We start from the raw sequence: 16,889 nt of genomic DNA on the forward strand, positions 1-16,889 counted from the left end.
CATATGCTGGACTCCCCAACCTCCAGGATCTAATGCCTGATGATTGGAGGTGGAGCTGATGTAATAATAAAAGAAATAAAGTGCACAATAAATGTAATGTCCTTGAGTCATTCCAAAACCATCCCTCCGCAACACCGCTGTCCATCAAAAATTTATCTTCCACTCCTGATGCCAAAAACATTGGGGACTGCTGTATGGGATCAGCTTCTCTCCACATTGTAGCATTTGTTATTAATACTGATTTTTTTTTTTATACTGAGAACTGAGAGAATTTTAGGCTCTTTACATTTCTGTGTTTCAGGAAAGGGAAAAAATGTTGCCAAGGGTTATTTTTTTTTAATTTATTTTTATGTTAACCAAACTGGCTTTTTCCACCTCTTTTCATCAGTTGTCTCTGGTCTCCCAGATTGATGATGCTCAGATTCAACCTACCCTGGAAGAGTGATTCCTAAGTGCTTTATGGGGTTATTTTCCCTTCCAGGGCTTCATTCACAGATCTACAAATTGTCATAGTGATCTCTATCAAGTTGCCAAAATGCTTGAAACTTCTTTCTAAAAATCTGAATGTATCTGAGAATTTGACAAAAAGACTAAACTTCAGCCAATGTCAGTACAAAAAAAAAGCTTGTATAAATTCATCAGTTAGGGCTATACCTGAAGCTCTGATATGGACAGAAATATTATCTGTTTAATCTCTGTGTCTTATGATGAAATATCATTTAACATCTTCTCCTTTGTCAATGATACATCCATCCCCTTTATACTCCAGAATATAAGTTCCTTTGTCACCTGGATTTGATCTGTTTATAATCACAGCTCTGTCTTCAGCATCTAAAGTGTTTGGCAAACAGCAGGCAGCCAATCAGTGTTTGCTGAATACTGAAAGAATGAATGAGAAGCAGGATAGCCTTGTGGTTGGACCACAGCCTTTGACATCATCTCAGCTCGATTTTTGGTTATGCCACTTACCATCTTTGAGACCTTTCTGAATTTCAGTTTCTTCATCAATAAAATGGGATGATGATATGTCTACCTCATTGGTTTGGGGAGAATTAAACAAGATAATGTATATAAAGCTCTTAGCTCAGTAGCTGGCATATTTTCAGAACTTGATAAATGTTGACTGTTATGTCTGCTCTTTTCGGTGAAAATTCTGAATATTGAAGCTTATTAGAGGTAATTGAACTAATTTGACATGACTAGTACTGATGACTGTGCTAAAGACAAATTAGTTTAATTCATCTGTCAGCCAGATTTTATTTAAAGAGCCAGGTTGACAAAACATGCATTGGTCACACCCACCGTGTTTTAAAGTAGTATCCTAGGCTTTCAGGAGTGGGAAGGATGTGGAGATATATATGGCACAGCCTCTCTTCTCAAGAATATAAAATCTAGAACATTTACTGTGTGTGGTACTATACTGAGTATACATATATATGAGGTATTTCTACCACCCACATCCTCTGAGTTACTCTCGGTGCTTTGCAGAAAATTATTCTGTGACACTCAGCTTCTCCTTTGAATACTTTCAGTGACAAGAAACCTACCACCTCGAGCCAGCTCATCCTATTTGGGAATAGTCATCACCTTTAGAAAGAGCTTCCTGAAAACTAGCACAAATCTGTTGTTGTTCAGTCGCTCAGTCATGTCTGACTCTTTGCAACCCCATGGACTGCAGCATGCTAGGCTTCCCTGTCCTTCACTTTCTCCCAGAGTTTACTCAAACTCATGTCCATTGAGTCGGTGTTGCTTTCTAACCATCTAATCCTCCTCTGCCCTCTTCTCCTTTGCTTTCAATTTTTCCCAGCATCAGGGTCTTTTCCAATGACTTAGCTCTTCGCATCAGGTGCCAAAGTATTGGAGCTTCAGCTTTAGCATCAATCCTTCCAATGAATATTCAGGATTGATTCCTTTAGGACTAACTGGTTTGATCTCCTTGCAGTCCAAGGGACTCTTGAGAGTCTTTTAAAGCACCATAATTTGAAAGCATCAATTCTTTGATGATCTGCCTTCTTTATGGTTCAACTCTCACACCTGTACATGACTACTGGAAAAACCATAGCTTTGACTAGACAGACCTTTGTTGGCAATGTGATATCTTTGCTTTTTAATACGCTGTCTAGGTTTGTCATAGCTTTCCTTCAAAGGAGCAAGCATCTTTTTATTTCATGGCACAAATCTACCCCCTACAATTTTTACACACTGATCTAACTCCTGACTTCTGGAAACAACCAGAATAAATCTAATAGTTCCCTTCATATCAGAAGTCAGCAGAATAATGCCTACAGGCCAAATTCGGCCCACCATTTATTTTTGTAAATAAAGTTTTATTATAACACAGTCAAGCCTATTCACTCACATATTGTCCACAACTGCTTTTGCACAATAAAGCAGTCACAACAGAGAATGTATGGCCATCTTGGCCAAAAATACTTACTATTTGGTCCTTAAAGAAAAAATGTTCAACTACTGCTCTATATGACAGACTTCAAGCACTTAGAGACAACTAACGTGTCTCCTCTTAAAGTGGGAAGCCCAGAACTGAGCCTAGAACTATAAATGGAGACAGAATTAAGTGGTACTATCACCTTTCTTCTGGTCATCATACTTCCAATTATGTGATCAGAGATCAGGTCAGTCTTTGACACACAATACTGGAGTCTATAAAGGACTAAATCTCTGCAATTTCCACCCCAGGAGCTTCTGTTAAGTCACGCCTCCCCTCCTGCACTGGTGAAGCCTAGTGTTGAACACTGTTCACCAAACTTCAACCTTTCCAGTCTGTCCAAAATAATCAGAAAACAATTCAGCATATATTCAAGGGCTGTAGCAGTCAGGGTCAGAAAGGAAAAAGATGACATGCTCTGCTAAGATTTTTAATAAAATGTTATAATTTACATACTGGTGGGCAGAGTTGAGAAAACTAATAAGGGAATTTGTCACCAGCCTCTGCCTCGAGGGGAATGGCCAGGGAGAGGTCTTTCCAGAACCCAGAGATATGGAACCATGGAAAGGGGATGTCCACCTGGAACTGTGGCCATGGAGACAGAGACACTGCTGGAACCAGGCTAGGAAGAAGGCAGGGGTGTTGGGAGATAGGTTCCCTCATGTGTTCTTCTCCCATTCTCTGCCTGCTGTGGGTGGGACCAAACAGAGCTGAATGACAAGAGTCATAAGAGAGGATCCAGCCCACAGGGCACAGAGCAGAAGCAGGAGGAGTTGTGGGCATGAGGGTGAAGAGTGACAAGGGCTAAATGGTGTGTGTGCATGCATGCTAAGTCGCTTCAGTCATGTCTGACTCTGTGCAACTCTATGGACTGTAGCCCGCTAAGCTCCTCTGTCCATGAGATTTTCCAGGCAAGAATACTGGAGTGGGTTGCCATGCCCTTCTCCAGGAAATGGTGTGCCAGGCATTTTTTCATTCTGAATGAATAAATAGATGAATGAATGAAGTGAGTCCAAGACCTAGTACTCAATCAGTGATTGTTGAACTGCAAAAACGAGTGAAAAGACTACAATGTCCTTTATATTCTCTTGCCCCAGAATCTTGACTGAATTTCCACCCCTACTGCACCCCTCCTGGGCTCCACTCCCGCACCCTCCCCAGCCCCTGCTGACCCCTCAGGGCTTCCCGCCAAAGGGTAAAAAGAGTTTGGATTCAATTTGGGAGGTAACAGAGCAGAGCAGCAGTTGTTATAAACAGAGTTACAACATTATCAAGGAGAGGGCTTTAAGTACTGGAATCATTCCCCAAATCTAAAATACACTCTAGAATGTTCATAATTTTAAAATAAATGAAAAATTCAGTATCGCTGTATGCTATGGAGAAAAATGGACTGCTTCTGAGAAAGCTGTCCTGGACAGTTGCATGATGAGCACTCATTTCCAGATGCCTTGGGACTGGCCATTTTATGCTCAGATGGCCTCATCACATCATAGGCTTTTATTGCAAAGATGTCTGGATTCTCTGTCTGTTCCTCTATTTCTGTTTTATAGATAAGTTCATTTGTATCTATTTATATTCCACATATAAGTGATATCATATGATATCTGCCTTTGTCTGATGTGCTTCAGTTTACGGTTACCAGAGGGTAAACAGGAGTGAGGGATAAATTGGAAGATTGGGATTGACATATATACACTAATAATATATGTAAAACAGATAACTAATAAGGACCTACTGTATAGCAGACAGAATGCTACTCAATACTCTGTAAAGGCCTATATGGAAAAAGAAAGTAAAAAAAGACTGGATGTAATATATGTATAGGGCTTCCCTGGTGGCTCAGTGATAAAGAACCTGCCTGCCAATGCAGGAGACGTGAAGTCTATCCCTGGGTCGGGAAAATCCTATGAGTAGGGAATGGCTACCCACTCCAGTATTCTTGCCTGGGAAATCCCATGGACAGAAGAACTTGGCAGGCTACAGTCCATGGGGTTGCTGAAGAGTTAGACACGACTCAGTGACTAAACAACCATGTGTGTATAACTGATTCACTTTGCTGTACACATGAAACTGAATAACATTATAAATCAACTACACTTCAGTATCAATGTTTAAAAAAAGGTTGTCTGGTCTGTCCATTCATTAGGCCAGTAGCGATGATGTTGAGAGAGTAGGGTATCTGAGAGAGATTCAAGATGCATAAAGCTGCTGGTAGGAATCCACAGCTGCCGACTGTCCACTTCCTCCTCCAGGGCTTGAGTCAACATGGAGAATACTCAGCACTGGATTCTTCAAACCATAATCCCCAGAAGTCTGAATTTTGAAGACATAGAAATTATTTTTAAGTATTATTTATTCTGCTACTCTGGTTAGATTGTTTTTGCATAGAGTGTGCAAGAGAAAATTGAGCACTAAATTAGGAATTTTTCATGTGGGTGTGTGTGTGAGCACAGGTACACACATGCGCTCAGTTATGTCTGACTCTTTGTGACTGCATGGACTGTAGCCCACTAGGCTCCTCTGTCCATGGAATTCTCCAGGCAAGAATACTGGAGTAGGGGATCTTCCCAATCCTGGGGATCGAACCTGAGTCTCTTGCGTCTCCTGCATTGGCAGATGGATTCTTTACCACTGAACCACCTGGGAAGGGCATTGTTATCTATATGCATTTAGCAGCCTATTTTGTATTCAAGTCCTGAAATCCTTTTTTTTTTTCCTAAATCAGATCTATACTATTTTTAATATTTATTTTTATTTATCTGTTTGACCACACTGGGTCTTAATTGCAACATGTGAGATCTAGTTCTACAACCAGGGATTGAACCAAGGCCCCCTGATTTGTGGAACACAGAGTCTTAGCCACTGGACCACCAGGGAAGTCCCTCAGATCCGCTCTATTAGCAATTGTCACCTTATGCCTCACAGAGCCTGGCCAATTAGTCTCCAGAGTTTAAAACATCTTAGACAAAATCTAGAGCCAGATAAACTGGAAGAAATGAGATAGAAATCACGATTCCGGATGGCCACAGCCCAGCTGATAGAAGCCCACACCCAATAGCCCGGGGAACGACATGGTTACAACCAAAAATTATTCACATTTCGAAAAGCAGGCTTTTGCCAATGCTCATATGAACCCATAAGATAGAATCCAACTTAAGCTTTGAGTTGAAGTGGCCAGGTTCCCAGTTTAGTCATGTCTATGACAGGATATGTCAATAAATTTCATTTAGGATCTCCAGGGCCAGATTTGCAAAATTGAATCCCAATTAGGATAACTGACAACATGTAACAAAGATCTGTAGATTAGGTAATGGTACTATATCAGTGATTTTTACTATTTGGTAGAGAATATGCCTGCCAATGCAGGAGACAGAGGAGATGCAGATTCAATCTCTGGATCGGGAAGATCCCCTGGAGGAGGAAATGGCGACACACTCCCGTATTCTTGCCTGGAAAATTCCATGGACAGAGGAGTTCGGCAGGCTACAGTCCATGGGGTCACAAAGAGTCAAACACAACTGAGCATGCATGTACTGTTAATATCAGTATTAATTTTCTGATTTTAATTAACTACATTACAGTTATGTAAGAGAATGCCCCTGCTCTTAGAAAAACATACTGAAATATTGAAGGGTAAAGAGACATCATGACTTATTCTCAAGTGATTCAGTAAAAATAATCACCTATGTATAAAGAAAAGAATAAACCAAATGTGGCAAAATATTAACAATTAGGGGATCTTGGTAAAGGGTATATAAAAAATTTTTAATATTTTTGCAAGTTATCTATAAGTTTTAAAATTACTTCATAATAAGGAGAAGGAAATGGCAACCCACTCCAGTATTCTTGCCTGGAGAATCCCATGGGCAGAGGAGCCTGGCTAGCTACAGTCCATGGGGTTGCAAGAATCGGACATGACTTAGTGACTAAACCACCACCACGAAGGTTGCTAGAGGGCTTCCACAGAGCCTCAGATAGTAAAGAATCTGCCTGCAATGCAGGAGACCTGGGTTCGATACCTGGGTCTGGAAGATCCCCTGGAAAAGGAAATGACCACCCACTCCAGTGTTCTTGCCTGGTGGTTGAAAAGACTTGGACACGACTGAGCGACTAAGGTTGCTAGAAAACTAATTAAAAAAAAAAAAAAAAGCTAGAATTGGCTTATGCCATCACTTAAGTGCAGTAATTTCAGTCTTGCTATTGCTGCAAAGTGAGTCAGAAATGGCATCTCCTGTTTCATCATCTTTGAGCTAAAATGAGTCATTTCCTCTTTCAGCTAAAGAACGCTTCTGTTCATGGAGGCAAATGCTGAGGATACTTTCCAAGTGAACCCTGAGGTAAGGGGAACTTGACATGTGCCCCTCGGTCACACCACCCATCTGTCCTGCTGTCGCTTCATCCAAGCTCAAGCAGGGACTCTTCTCTCTGGGCTCACAGACAGAATAATTCCAAAGCTGTCAATATCCACGTTGTTGCATTCTGCTGTTCTCAGACATTTTCATCTCCCTACCTGTTAACACATGATGCAGTTGGGGTGCAGTTATGGGAGATTTTAATTTTCTCTGTATAGTTTTCTGTACTTGAGAGAATTTCAACAATGACTGTTTTATTCTTTTTTTAATATAAATTTATTTATTTAAGTTGGGGGCTAATTACTTTACAACATTGTATTGGTTTTGCCATACATAAACATGCATCTGCCACGGGTGTACATGTGTTCCCCATCCTGAACCCCCCTTCCACCTCCCTCCCCATACCATCCCTCTGGGTCATCCCGGTGCACCAGCCCCTAGCATCCTGTATCATGCATTGAACCTGGACTGGTGATTCATTTCACATATGATATTATACATGTTTCAATGCCAAATCATCCCACCCAAATCATCCCACCCTCACCCTCTCCCACAGAGTCCAAGAGTGGTCTATACATCTGTGTCTCTTTTGCTGTCTCGCATACAGGGTTATCATTATCATCTTTCTAAATTCCATATATATGCATTAGTATATTGTATTGGTGTTTTTCTTTCTGGCTTACTTCACTCTGTATAATAGGCTCCAGTTTCATCCACCTCATTAGAACTGATTCAAATGTATTCTTTTTAATGGCTGAGTAATACTCCATTGTGTATATGTACCATAGCTTTCTTATCCATTCATCTTGCTGATGGACATCAAGGTTGCTTCCATGTCCTGGCTATTATAAACAGTGCTGCGATGAACATTGGGGTACACTTGTCTCTTTCAATTCTGGTTCCCTTGGTGTGTATGCCCAGCAGTGGGATTGCTGGGTCATATCAGTAACTATATACATTGAAAAGAATGTTGACTTTTTTGAGTGGGAGTTCCTTTGCCAAAAACATAGATGGTAGTACCGAGATTCTTTTCCATTAACTGAAAGAGGCTAACTGATACTATGGATTTGTGGATGTCTTCAATTTCCTTGCAACACTAATTTCAAAGAAATGTGCTTTTAAGTGGATCCGACACTAAAGCATCTGCAAACAATGAGGGAGACCCAGGTTCAATGCCTGGGTTGAAGATCTCCTGGAGAAGGAAATGGCCACCCTTTCCAGTATTCTTGCCTGGAAAATCCCATGGACAGAGGAGCCTGGTAGGCTACAGTCCATGGGGTCGCAAAGAGTCAGACACGACTGAGTGACTTTACTTACTTTCACTTTCATGGCAGTTCTATTTCCAGTTTTTTAAGGAATCTCCACAATGTTCTCCATAGTGCCTGTACTAGTTTGCATTTCCACCAACAGTGTAAGAGGGTTCCCTTTTCTCCACACCCTCTCCAGCATTTACTGCTTGTAGACTTTTGGATAGCAGCCATTTTGACTGGCGTGAAATGGTACTTCATTGTGGTTTTGATTTGCATTTCTCTGATAATGAGTGATGTTGAGCATCTTTTCATGTATTTGTTAGCCATATGCATGTCTTCTTTGGAGAAATGTCTGTTTAGTTCTTTGGCCCATTTTTTTGATCGGGTCATTTATTTTTCTGGAATTGAGCTGCAGGAGTTGGTTGTATATTTTTTAGATTAATTATTTGTCAGTTGCTTCATTTGCTATTATTTTCTCCCATTCTGAAGGCTGTCTTTTCATCTTGCTTATAGTTTCCTTTGTTGTGCAGAAGCTTTTAAGTTTAATCAGGTCCCATTTGTTTATTTTTGCTTTTATTTCCAATATCCTGGGAGGTGGGTCATAGAGGATCCTGCTGTGATTTATGTCAGAGAGTGTTTTGCCTATGTTCTCCTCCTTTAATCCATTTTGAGTTTATTTTTGTGTATGGTGTTAGAAAGTGTTTCAGTTTCATTCTTTTGCAAGTGGTTGACCAGTTTTCCCAGCACCACTTGTTAAAGAGATTGTCTTTTCTCCATTGTATATTCTTGCCTCCTTTGTCAAAGATAAGGTGTCCATAGGTGAGTGGATTTATCTCTAGGCTTTTTATTTTGTTCCATTGATCTATATTTCTGTCTTTGTGCCAGTATCATACTGTCTTGATGACTGTGGCCTTGTAGTAGAGCCTGAAGTCAGGCAGGTTGATTCCTCCAGTTCCATTCTTCTTTCTCAAGATTGCTTTGGCTATTCGAGGTTTTTTGTATTTCCATACAAATTGTGAAATTATTTGTTCTAGCTCTGTGAACCATTGGTAGCTTGATAGGGATTTCATTGAATCTATAGATTGCTTTGGGTAGCATACTCATTTTCACTATATTGATTCTTCTGATCCATGAACACGGTATATTTCTCCATCTATTAGTGTCCTCTTTGATTTCTTTCACCAGTCTTTTATAGTTTTCTATATGTAGGTCTTTTGTTTCTTTAGGTAGATATATTTCTAAGTATTTTATTCTTTTCGTTGCAATGGTGAATGGAATTGTTTCCTTAATTTCTCTTTCTGTTTTCTCATTATTAGTGTATAGGAATGCAAGGGATTTCTGTGTGTTGATTTTATATCCTGCAACTTTATTATATTCATTGATTAGCTCTCGTAATTTTCTGGTGGAGTCTTTAGGGCTTTCTATGTAGAGGATCATGTCATCTGCAAACAGTGAGAGTTTTACTTCTTCTTTTCCAATTCGTATTCCTTTTATTTCTTTTTTTTTTTTCCTTTTTTTTTCCTTTTATTTCTTTTACTGCTCTGATTGCCATGGCCAAAACTTCCAAAACTATGTTGAATAGTAGTGGTGAAAGTGGGCACCCTTGTCTTGTTCCTGACTTTAGGGGAAATGCTTTCGATTTTTCACCATTGAGAATAATGTTTGCTGTGGGTTTGTCATATATCATATATAGCTTTTATTATGTTGAGGTATGTTCCTTCTATTCCTGCTTTCTGGAGAGTTTTTTCATACATGGATGTTGAATTTTGTCAAAGGCTTTCTCTGCATCTATTGAGATAATCATATGGCTTTTATTTTTCCATTTGCTAATGTAGTGTATTACATTGATTGATTTGTGGATATTGAAAAATCCTGCATCCCTGGGATAAAGCCCACTCGGTCATGATGTATGATCTTTTTAATGTGTTGTTGGATTCTGATTGCTAGAACTTTGTTAAGGATTTTTGCATCTATGTTCATCAGTGATATTGGCCTGTAGTTTTCTTTTATTGAGGCATCTTTGTTAGGTTTTGGTATTAGGGTGATGGTGGCCTCATAGAATGAGTTTGGAAGTTTACCTTCCTCTGCAATTTTCTGGAAGAGTTTGAGTAGGATAGGTGTTAGCTCTTCTCTAAATTTTGGTAGAATTCAGCTGTGAAGCCACCTGGACCTGGGCTTTTGTTTGCTGGAAGATTTCTGATTACAGTTTCAATTTCCATGCTTGTGATGGGTCTGTTAAGATTTCCTATTTCTTCTTGGTTCAGTTTTGGAAAGTTGTACTTTTCTAAGAATTTATCCATTTCTTCCAAGTTGTCCATTTTATTGGCATATAATTGCTGATAGTAGTCTCTTATGATCCTTTGTATTTCTGTGTTGTCTGTTGTGATCTCTCCATTTTCATTTCTAATTTTATTGATTTGATTTTTCTCCCTTTGTTTCTTAATGAGTCTGGCTAATGGTTTGTCAATTTTATTTATCCTCTCAAAGAACCAGCTTTTGGCTTTGATTTTTGCTATGGTCTCTTTTGTTTCTTTTGCATTTATTTCTGCCCTAATTTTTAAGATTTCTTTCCTTCTACTAACCCTGGGGTTCTTCATTTCTTCCTTTTCTAGTTGCTTTAGGTGTAGAGTTAGGTTATTTATTTGACTTTTTTCTTGTTTCTTGAGGTATACCTGTATTGCTATGAACCTTCCCCTTAGCACTGCTTTTACAGTGTCCCACAGGTTTTGGGTTGTTGTGTTTTCATTTTCATTCGTTTCTATGCATATTTTGATTTCTTTTTTGATTTGTTGGGTTTTTTTATTTTGATTTCTTCTGTGATTTGTTGGTTATTCAGCAGCGTGTTGTTCAGCCTCCATATGTTGGCATTTTTAATAGTTTTTCTCCTGTAATTGAGATCTAATCTTCCTGCATTGTGGTCAGAAAGGATGCTTGGAATGATTTCATTTTTTTTTTAATTTACCAAGGCTAGATTTGTGGCTCAGGATGTGACTTATCCTGGAGAAGGTTCCATGTGCACTTGAGAAAAAGGTGAAATTCATTGTTTTGGGGTGAAATGTCCTATAGATATCAATTAGGTCTAACTGGTCTATTGTATCATTTAAAGTTTGTGTTTCCTTGTTAATTTTCTGTTTAGTTGATCCTGTTTAGTTGATCTATCCATAGGTGTGAGTGGGGTATTAAAGTCTCCCACTATTACTGTGTTATTGTTAATTTCCCCTTTCATACTTGTTAGCATTTGTCTTACATATAGTGGTGCTCCTATGTTTGGTGCATATATATTTATAATTGTTATATCTTCTTCTTAAATTGATCCTTTGATCATTATGCAGTGTCCTTATTTGTCTCTTTTCACAGCCTTTGTTTTAAAGTCTATTTTATCTGATATGAGTATTGCTACTCCTGCTTCCTTTTGGTCTCTATTTCTGTGGAATATCTTTTTCCAGCCCTTGACTTTCAGTCTGTATGTGTCCTTTGTTTTGAGGTGAGTCTCTTGTAGACAACATATATAAGGGTCTTGTTTTTGTATCCATTCAGCCAGTCTTTGTCGTTTGGTTGGGGCATTCAACCCATTTACGTTTAAGGTAATTATTGATAAGTATGATCCCATTGCCATTTACTTTATTGTTTTGGGTTTGAGTTTATACACCCTTTCTGTGTTTCCTATCTAGAGAAGAACCTTTAGCATTTGTTGGAGAGCTGGTTTGGTGGTGCTGAATTCTCTCAGCTTCTGCTTGTCTGTAAAGCTTTTGATTTCTCCTTCATATTTGAATGAGATCCTTGCTGGGTACAGTAATCTGGGCTATAGGTTGTTTTCTTTCATCACTTTAAATATGTCCTGCCATTCCCTTCTGGCCTGAAGAGTTTCTATTGAAAGATCAGCTGTTATCCTTATGGGAATCCCTTTGTGTGTTATTTGTTGTTTTTCCCTTGCTGCTTTTAATATTTGTTCTTTGTGTTTGATCTTTGTTAATTTGATTAATATGTGTGTTGGGATGTTTCGCCTTGAGTTTATCCTGTTTGGGACTCTCTGGGTTTCTTGGACTTGGGTGATTATTTCCTTCCCCATTTTAGGGAAGTTTTCAACTATTATCTCAAGTATTTTCTCATGGTCTTTCTTTTTGTCTTCTTCTGGGACTCCTATGATTCGAATGTTGGGGCGTTTAACATTGCTCCAGAGGTCTCTGAGATTGTCCTCATTTCTTTTAATTAGTTTTTCTTTTTTCCTCTCTGATTCATTTATTTCTACCATTCTACCTTCTACCTCACTAATCCTATCTTCTGCCTCCGTTATTCTACTATTTGGTCCCTCCAGAGTGTTTTTGATATCATTTATTGCATTATCCATTATATATTGACTCTTTTTTATTTCTTCTAAGTCTTTGCTAAACCTTTCTTGCATCTTCTCAATCCTTGTCTCCAGGCTATTTATCTGTGATTACATCTTGTTTTCAAGATTTTGGATCATTTTCACTATCATTATTTGGGATTCTTTATCGGGTAGATTCCCTATCTCTTCCTCTTTTGTTTGGTTTGGTGGGCATTTATCCTGTTCCTTTACCTGCTGGGTATTCCTCTGTCTCTTCATCTTGTTTATATTGCTGTGTTTGGGGTGGCCTTTCTGTATTCTGGCAGTTTGTGGAGTTCTCTTTATTGTGGAGTTTCCTCGCTGTGGGTGGGGTTGTACAGGTGGCTTGTCAAGGTTTCCTGGTTAGGGAAGCTTGTGTCGGTGTTCTGGTGGATAGAGCTGGATTTTTTCTCTCTGGAGTGCAATGAAGTGTCCAGTAATGAGTTATGAGATGTCAATGAGTTTGGAGTGACTTTGGGCAGCCTGCATATTGAAGCTCAGGGCTATGTTCCTGTGCTGCTGGAGAATTTGTGTGGTATGTCTTGCTCTGGAATTTGTTGGCCCTTGGGTGGTGCTTGGTTTCAGTGCAGGTATGGAGGCGTTTGATGAGCTCCTGTTGAGTAATGTTTTCTGGAGTCAGGAGTTCTCTGATGTTCTCAGGATTTGAACTTAAGCCTCCTGCTTCTGGTTTTCAGTCTTATTTTTACAGTAGCCTCAAGACTTCTCCATCTATACAGCACCATTGATAAAACATCTAGGTTAAAGATGAAAAGTTTCTCCACAGAGAGGGACACTCAGAGAGGTTCACAGAGTTACATGGAGATGAGAAGAGGGAAGAGGGAGATAGAGGTGACCAGGATGAGATGAGGTGGAATCAAAAGAGGAGAGAGCAAGTTAGCCAGTAATCACTTCCTTATGTACTCTCCACAGTCTGGACCACTCACAGATATTCACGGAGTATACAGAAAAAAGAAGAGGGAGGAAGGAGACAGAGGTGGCCAGGAGAATAAAGGGGGGAATCAAAAGGAGAGAGACAGATCCAGCCAGTAATCAGTTCCCTAAGTGTTCTCCACTGTCCAGAACACACAGATTCACATAGTTGGGTAGAGAAGAGAAGCGGGAGGGAGGAGATATAGGCGACCTGGTGGAGAAAAAGGAGAGTCCAAAGGGGGAGAGAGCAGTCAAGCCAGTAATCTCACTCCCAAGTAAAAATGGGTACTGAAGACTGGGCTCTTAAAGGTACAAAATTGATAGCAAATACCAAAAAGCAAAGATTAAAAATCTAGAGTAGAGGTTGGATTTTTAAAAATTCATTATTAAAGAAAAAAAAGTCACAAAAATTATAAAATATGTGTATATGACATTTGCTTTAAAAAATAGGGTCCCTCTCTTCTTCTTTCTTTTTTTTTTTTTTTTTTTGCAAAGTAATAGGTTATAAAAATGAAAATTAAAAGAGTAATAGAGGACTTAAAAATTTAAAAAAATTTAATTAAAGAATGATAGTAAAAATAATAAAAATATATCTAGGACTCTCTCTGGTGTTGTTGTGGGCAGTGTGGGGTCAGTTCATTTTTGGATAGTTCCTTGACCTGGCTTATATTTCTCAAGATCTATAGGCCCCGTCCTATGTAGTCAGTACTAACTACAGGGTTTTAATCTATTGCACCTGTCACTTCCAAGGAGGTTCCCTCTGTTTTAGCATCTTCTGTTTGCTGGTCTATTCAGTGTCTAATTTCCGCCCTGACACAAGAGGGTGGTGGTGGACGCTTTTTTAGGTTCACTTGTTCAGTCGTGCTGTAGGAAGGGAGGGACTCTGCAAACAAATAACACTAGTGTGTACTCTCAGTGTCTCAGCCACCCTGGGTTTGCCCCCACTCACAGCGTGTGTGCTTCCCCTGTCTACACTGCTTAGGCTCTAGGTTGCTCTGCCAGGAACTGTCTGAGGCCGGCCCTGGGTTGCGTGCACTTCCCAGGTCTAAGCCGCTCAGGTTCAGGCACTCGGGTAGTCCTCAAAGGCACAGACTCGATTGGGCCTGAGTTTTGTGCCCTTCCCAGGTCTGAGCAGCTCAGGTGACCAGGTGTTTGGCGAGCACGGTCGCTGCGACTTATCACCTCCCCCTGTCCCTGCCGCTCAGTTTTATGGGTATACAACCAGTGCACCTTCTCTTGCAGATGTTGACCATCCAGAATTCCAAGAAGTCTTGGTTTGCAACGAAGCCTGCTTGCAGTTTGGTAGATAATGCCTCTCTGGGGCCATGATTGCCCCCTTCTGGCTCTGGCTGCCCTCGCCTGCCTGTCATCAGAGGGGAATGGGCCGGCCTGCAGCCGGCTAGCTCTGCTCAGTCCTTTGTTTTGTGAGGGGGCCTGACGGTGTCTTGCTGCTGCTGCTCCTGCTAACTCCCTTCAGTCGTGTCCAACTCTGTGCAACCCCATGTCTTAGGTTAGGGCTTTTAGTGTAGCTCTTGTCAGTCCTTTGTTCTGTGAGCAGCCCTGGCAGTGTCTTAGGTTTAGGGCTTTTCATGTGGTAGCTATCCCACAGTCTGGTTTGCTAGCCCACGTTAGTTCCCTCAGATCTCCCTTGGGGCATTCAGGCCGGTCCTTACTCTAAGCAATGCAGCCTGCGCCTCCCTGCCCAGCCCCTACTTAGTAGTGGTGGGTGCAAGCGTCTGTGCTGCTTCTCTGCTAGAGGAGTTACCATTGGGCACATAATCTGTGGGTTTTAATTATTTATTTATTTTTCCTCCCGATTATGTTGCTCCCTGTGGTTCCAAGGCTTGCCACAGACTCGGCAGCAAGAGTGTTTCCTGGTGTTTGGAAACTACTCTCTTTTTTAAGACTCCCTTCCTGGGACAGAGCTCCGTCCCTACCTTTTTTGTCTCTCTTTTTATCTTTTATATTTTTTCCTACCTCCTTTCAAAGACAATGGGCTGCTTTTCTGGGTGCCTGATGTCCTCTGCCTGCATTCAGAAGTTGTTTTGTGGAATTTACTCAACTTTCAAATGTTCTTTTGATGAATTTGTGGGGGAGAAAGTGATCTCCCTGTCCTATTCCTCCACCATCTTAGGAATGCCCACGACTGTTTTATTCTTATAAAATCAGAAAAAAAAGAAGTATCATGTTTGCTTTTATTTTCCCAAGAAGCTCTGCATAAATTTTTTTAAATATTTATTTATTTATTTAGCTTCACCTAGTTCTTGTTGCAGCATGTGAATTCTTAGTTGCAGCATGTGGGATCTAGTTCTCCTGCCAGGGATCAAACCCGGGCATCCTTTGTTGGAAGCACAGAGTCTTAGCCTCTGGACCACCAGGGAATTCCCTTTGCATAAATTCTTGCCGTGGCTTTCTGTCCCCCTTTCAGCCCCTGAATATTGTAACGGCTGCATATCCTCCCAACCCACTGACAGTACTTACGGAAAGACTGATACATGCTGGGCTCTGCAACTCCCCCATCCACTACCAACAAGGAAAGTCACTTCATGGCCCCATGACCCACTGAGCACCAGGCACAATCTGCTAACTTGGATCTCACAAGTTACTGGTTCCCTCTCCCCACCTACAATATCCTATTGCCATTTTGGAATTGGAGTCAGATAGAAGTACTTAACTCACATGTTCCCTCTTCATACCAACTCACATACCATGCTCCAGTTCCATCTCCCTAAGATACCAGGCCCAACTGGTATCTGATAATGCTTCATGACCTGATAAATAGGTCATGAAGTATTGAGTCCATTTGACAAATGGAGGAACCAAATCTCCCTCTGTATACACTACAGTAAAATGGAACCTACCCTTGGAGACCAGTTTGACACATGTCACCCTGAGGATGCACTCTCTCTTTCAGAGGAAATTAAGGACTCATGAAAATATGAAACTGACAGTAGGTGTTGCGAGAGGGCATCAGAGGGCAGACACACTGAAACCATAATCACAGAAAACTAGTCAATCTGATCACATGGACCACAACCTTGTCTAACTCAATGAAACTCAGCCATGCTGTGTGGGGCCACCCAAGACAGGTGGGTCATGGTGGAGAGGTCTGACAGAATATGGTCCATTGGAGAAGGGAATGGCAAACCACTTCAGCATTCTTGCCTTGAGAACCCCATGAACAGTATGAAAAGGCAAAATGATAGGATACTGAAAGAGGAACTCCCCAAGTCGGTAGGTGCCCAATATGCTACTGGAGATCAGTGGAGAAATAACTCCAGAAAGAATAAAGGGATGGAGCTAAAGCAAAAACAATACCCAGTTGTTTATGTGACTGGTGATAGAAGCAAGGTCCAATGCTGTAAAGACCAATATTGCATAGGAGCCTGGAATGTTAGGTCCATGAATCAAGGCAAATTGGAAGTGGTCAAACAGGAGATGGCAAGAGTGAACGTCGACATTCTAGGAATCAGTGAACTAAAATGGACTGGAATGGGTGAATTTAACTCAGATGGCCATTATATCTAGTACTGTGGGCAGGATTCCCTTAGAAGAAATGGAGT

General features: G+C 40.6%; 1 protein-coding gene across 1 annotated transcript in view; it reads left to right on the forward strand.

Moving 5' to 3' along the window:
* The first annotated feature begins 6,730 nt into the window (after positions 1-6,730).
* Positions 6,731-16,889, forward strand: part of PRLR (prolactin receptor) — a 70,486-nt gene continuing 60,327 nt past the window's right edge. Inside the window, exon 1 of the mRNA XM_005907371.3 lies at positions 6,731-6,783. The gene's annotated coding sequence lies outside the window, so the exon portion shown is untranslated. The remainder of the gene's footprint in view (positions 6,784-16,889) is intronic.

Source organism: Bos mutus, chromosome 20, assembly GCF_027580195.1.
Source record: "Bos mutus isolate GX-2022 chromosome 20, NWIPB_WYAK_1.1, whole genome shotgun sequence".
Taxonomy (NCBI): Eukaryota; Metazoa; Chordata; class Mammalia; order Artiodactyla; family Bovidae; genus Bos; species Bos mutus.